The sequence below is a fragment of the Camelina sativa genome, chromosome 14 (assembly GCF_030686135.1).
Source record: "Camelina sativa cultivar CO46 ecotype springtype chromosome 14, ASM3068613v1".
Taxonomy (NCBI): domain Eukaryota; kingdom Viridiplantae; phylum Streptophyta; class Magnoliopsida; order Brassicales; family Brassicaceae; genus Camelina; species Camelina sativa.
In genome coordinates, this window is record NC_141893.1 from 18,653,953 (window position 1) to 18,659,613 (window position 5,661).

General features: G+C 40.5%; 1 non-coding gene across 1 annotated transcript; it reads left to right on the forward strand.

Annotated features, from left to right (window-relative positions):
- The first annotated feature begins 2,475 nt into the window (after positions 1-2,475).
- Positions 2,476-2,581, forward strand: LOC147928396 (small nucleolar RNA R71). The gene has a single exon (XR_015581065.1). It is a non-coding gene; the product is annotated as a small nucleolar RNA R71 (small nucleolar RNA).
- Positions 2,582-5,661: the final 3,080 nt, after the last annotated feature.

Genomic DNA, 5,661 nt, shown 5'->3' on the forward strand with positions numbered 1-5,661 from the left:
CATTCAAATTTGAAATGGGAATCTTTGACTTGCTTTTAGCTACCACTCGACCCCACACTCGACTGCAAGTGGTTGAGCTCCTTGACCAAAGTTTGAAATTCAAAAAAAATTCTTCTTTTTCTCCCCCCACTCGATCATTCAAGAGAAATGGGAATCGAGTGGGCCTTAGTTTCTTCACAACTCGGTCGAGTACCTCTCGTGGACCGGTCGAGTGGGCTTGCGAGTCTACTTCCACAAATCCAAATCTTTCCACACCCATCTACACTTTCATTAAAAAGCCTGCCCAACACAAACATAAAAGAAAAGAAATCAAAACTACAAGGAAAATAAAGCATATGTACAATGATACCTTATGGACTTCCTCCCTAGTGAGCTTGTTTAGAGTCACTAAGCTTGACTTTTGATGCCTTTTCAGGCTTGGTTTAGAGACCAAGGAGGTGATGAAATCCTCCCTGGTACCATTTGATCAATGTGAAACTGACCCTTGATCATTTCACCCTTCACACATAACCCTTGTTTCTTCTTAATCTTGAGCATTGGTCTTGCCTTCTTCAAAGACCTCTTGTTATGCTTGACTTGGAGATCCTTCACCAGATCAGTCAGCTCTTGAACTGAACCCTTAAGATTTTCCACTGATTCCTCTTGAGGAGAGAGCTTAGCCTTTGGAGTTGCCACTTCACTTGAGACCTCATGACCTCCTTTGTCCTTGATAGTGAAAGGTTAATCATCAATGGTAGGCAGATTGGTTGGGATATAGATGTCAAATTTCATGGTTAAATCCTCAACAATGTTTAAGGTTACAAGACCTTCCTTGACATCTATAACAACTCCAACAGTGGCTAAGAATGGCCTGCCTAGAATGATAGGATCTTCAGGCTCCTTATCCATCTCTAGAATCACAAAATCTGTATGAATCCTTGCCTTCCCTATCTTGACTGGAATGTTTTCCAACCTATCAACCACATCTTTGTTTGACCCATCAGCTAGGCATATGTGAAGGTTGGTGGAGTTGAATTCAGTGTGCCCAAGCTTTTGTTCTATAGAGTAAGGCATCACACTGATAGATGCTCCCAAGTCACATAAGCACTGGTTGTAGTGAAGATAGCTAAGTGAGCAAGGCAGATAGAATGGTCCTGGATCCTCAAGTTTAATTGGGATGATAACTCCCTCAAGCTCTTCAAGGTCCTATTCATCTTGAGCATGGGCTCTCTTCTTTGACATTTCCAGCAAAAAATCCTGATAGAGAGGATATGGATCATATTGTTCCAAAGCAGGTCCTCTCTCTTCTTCTTGGTAAGCAATGATGACTTCTTGCATGGCCATCACTTCCTTCTTCTCAATCACAGCTTCTTCCTTCAAAGCCCTCACTTTTTCTTGTTGCAAAGCCATCATTTCCTTTCTCTCAATGATTTCCCTTAGTTCCTTCAGCTTCTATGCCTTGAAAACGTCCTGGGAATGGTAGAGGCGGTTTGTAAGCAGGAGGGATGTACTTGACAGGCTTAACAGCTTCAGAATCGTCAACTCGATCGACCACTCGATCATGCACTCGGTCGAGTGCTGGTTCGAGCACATGGTAGAGCGAAATGCCGGATTCAGTTTGCTTTGCACAATCTTCACTCTGGTCTTCAAGGAATGACCAATCCTCCGCAGCTTGAATTTCACTATCCTCAGTGACTTCTTCTTCATAGACATGAATGACCTTAGCAGTGAACTCCCTTGGGTTTTGAACAGCTTTTCCAGGGAGTTAGTTAGGCTTAGGAGCTCAAGTAGAAGTAAGGTTTTCTCTCCATATACTTCACTCTAGATTTGAGACCTTCAAACTTCATGTTGAGATCATTATATTGGGATGTTAACCGCTAGTTCAACTCAGCAAACTGCTTGGCCTCCTCAATCTTACCATTGGCTTTCCCAATCAACATTTTTTGCATCATAGCTCTTAAGTCTTGTTCCTGGCCTTGGTTAGTCTGAAACCCTGGTGGGGGACACAATTGAGGCTGGAACACTTGATGTTGTTGCTTGGGTGCATAGTTGTTTTGTTGATGAGGCTGTTGAGGTGGGTAGACTTGATCTTGAGGATTGGCCACATTATTGGTTCTATAGGAGAGGATGTTGTTCTTAAATCCTCCTCCTTGATTGTAACCATTGAATCCTCCTTGGTTCTGCATGTAGCACAACTCAGCAAACTCCCTATCTCCATCTTGAACTGGAACTTCTTCTTCACCAATGAAATGTATGGTCTTTTGTTGGCTGAGGAGAATCTTGTCAAGCTTCTCCTCTTGATCATTGTAGGTGAACCTTACTGTTCTGTCATAGTCTTCATTATAATTCCCATTTGATTGAGCAAGATTCCCTACCAATTCTCATCCTTCTTCCACATTCTTGTTGAGGAAATTTCCATTGGAGGCTGTTTCAAGAAGCATTCTTATATTAGGTAGGACTCCTCTATACAAAGTACTGAGCAAGGACTCATTGCTGAAACCATGGTGAGGACATTGAGTTTGGAAACCTTTGAATCTCTCCCATGCCTCACAAAAAGTTTCAAATTCCTTTGAGCAAAACCAGAAATCTCATTCCTCAACCTAGCAGTTCTTGCATTGGAGAAGAACTTGGCTAGAAAAGCTTTCTTGCAAGCATCCCATGTGGTTATTGCTCTAGTAGAAAGAGTCTTCTCCCAGAGATGAGCTTTGTCTCCAAGGGAAAATGGGAATAGCCTTAACTTGAAGCCATCTTCACTCACACCATTGATTTTAGTGAGTCCACAAATCCTGTCAAACTCATCAAGGTGGTCTAGGGGATCCTCCATTGGCAACCCATGGAATTTGTTGGCTTGAATCATAGAGATCAGTCCACTTTTGATCTCATAATTATTATTAGCAACTACAGGAGGCACAATATCAGCTCTTTGGTTATGTGTGTTTGGTGCATCTCCAGCACCATTGTTCCTTGCCCTTGGAGCTTGTTGATCTTGTTGCTCCATTAGCACTTGTTGTTCTTGTTCCTGATTGATTCTTGTTCTCTGCTGTCTCAGGTCGGTTGATGTGATCAAGGAGTCTCTGAAGATTGTGATGACCCTTGGATCTTGTTTGCATCAACAGACTCGAGTACAGACTCGGACAGGCACTCGGTCGAGCGCAGGTTCGAGTGGATGGTCGAGTCGACTGGGAAGTGAGGTCTATTTGTATCCGGCTTCTGACTCGATCAGGTACTCGAGTACTCACTCGGTCGAGTTGGTACCTGAAACTCAATCACAAACAAGCAGTAGAAGAATCGAGATCAGTAGCGAACAAGGGGATAAAGGAACTTAATCTTAGACTAATAGAAAACCTAAATGTCACAAAACACACTCAAATGGGCAACGGCGCCAAATTGAAACTTGGTATTTATGTTGGGTGATGATGAATGAGATGATATGATGTGATGATGAACAGGTGGAATGCAAGGAGTTTCAATTTCCCTTATGCTGTTGTAGTATAAGAGATGTCAATCCTAAATGAGTGTTATGCAAGCAATCAGGTTATGAATATTTGTCTAAGTCAAGCCAAATATGTAGGATGTTTGTCACTAACAACCTAATGATGAATGTAAAATGCAGAATGTCAAAGCTTATAAAACTAGATGCTAAAAGTAAAGAGAACAGGATGATCTAAACAACAATGCAATGAAACAGAAATAGAAACTATAGTAATGCAAGTAATAAACTAATGCAAGGCAAGTAATGAACAGGAAACTAAATGATTGTAACAGAAAAGCAACTAAAATGAAACAGTAATTGAAACAGGACAAACAAAAAGCATAAACAAGAATTCTAGGGATGAGCTCGAGCAAGCACTCGATCGAGTGTGCGATCGAGTACAGGGTCGAGTCAGACAAATGCGAGAAACAGAGCAATGCAAACAAAACAGAGCAAGACAAAAGTAAATAAAAAAAAACGACCAAACAACAGGATTTAGACTAAGAAATCAATAGACAAGGAAGGTCTTGAGGAGGGATTCATGGGCTGGACTAATGATTAAGGTCATCTAACTTGGTCAACAAATCTCAATGAACTTGAGCTAATCTCTAGACAATGATCTCCTAGAACATATTAATCCACTCTCATGGCAAAAACAATCAAGCTCATATATTTCTAGACTTGTTCTCACAAAGCAAAGAACTTATACAAGCAAGCATTAAGCAGCAGATCATTTATGTCAAAAATCAAACAAGACATCTAATCTCTTAGCATGCCTAATGATAATCTCTAGATCTAGCCTTATCTTGCAACCTAGACATTGGTGTGATGCTAAGAAGCTTAAAATCAAATCCTACCCTCTCAGTTATAGGATCAGCATAGAGTACATCTAGCCTAGAAGATATCTATAACAATCAAGCTTGACCTAGCTAAACAAACCTTAACCACAATCCAGCCTAACCCATCCTTAAGATCCTAAGCAACTACTCACAAATGCTAAACATGATGAACAAAGTCATAAACCCAGAAAATAACGAAACTTGCATCATTAGAAAGATAAAGCAAAGATCTACAATTTTGAAGAAGGAATCAAACTCGAATTCTTTATACTTTGAGAGTTATTGAACAAACAAGTATGAAGAAATCTCTTGTTTTCTCCTTTAAAAGTAGAACAAAATCTAAGAAATGTAAAAAGCAAAAAGCATAAATTCTCAAAAGGGTAAAAACTTAGTTTTTAGATTTTCTCCAAGGTGGCTCTCTTGGTGGCTGAAGGGTACAAGGCCCTTTTATAGAAAAACTAGTGGAAGCCCTAAAAATGCTAAAAGACAAAATAGCTAGGCGGCTCGGTCAACTCGACCTGGTGCTCGGTCAACTTGACCTGGTGCTCGGTCGAGTGACTGGTCGAGTTGGCTCTTCTTGTGCTCCTTCCACTCGGTCGAGTCCTTCTCCGCACATGGTAGAGTGTCTGGTCGAGTGGGCGGTCGAGTGGAACTCCGGACCTTGATTCTTCACCTCTAACTCCCTTGCTTTCTTCTCTTGATAGCTTCACTCCTCTTCATCATTGCTTCCATGCTCCTTAGGCTCCAAAATCACCTGTTTATGCAAGAAAATATGCAAATGCAATGCAACTATACTCTAATGCATGAACAGTCCTAAAAGCTATGCAAATATGGTGAAAAAGGATAGCAAAAGATGCAAAAGATGTGAATATATTAAGGGAAAACAGGAGAAAATATATGAACATCAGATATATATAGATAAAACCCCTAAAACTAATCCCTGATTTAAATCCGATTTTCCGATTAATCCTATCTAGATCACAAACACACCAATTGATAGAGACAAGTACTCTCACTTTATTTCTATCGAACTCAATACAATGTTTATAACAGAATGAGCCTCCGGTACATCACCAAATTATCAACTCGATTCCAGAGCAACACATACGTCACTATCAATAACAAACAGTGCATAAAGATCTAAAACAAACTGTATTGAGTTTATATACTCGTTCTAAATCATTCTGCACGTTCTTCTTCAAGTCGCACGTGTTGGTTCTTCTCCTTTCTTTCTCCTTGTGTACACGTAATGGAGCTTATCAGTTTTCATGCAAGAAACAAGTGAAGTTGTTTCCGGCGAGTTGCAAGTTAGTTAGCTCTGAAGAGTTTGCAACTCCCAATGGAATATGACTCGAGAGCTGGTTATGACTG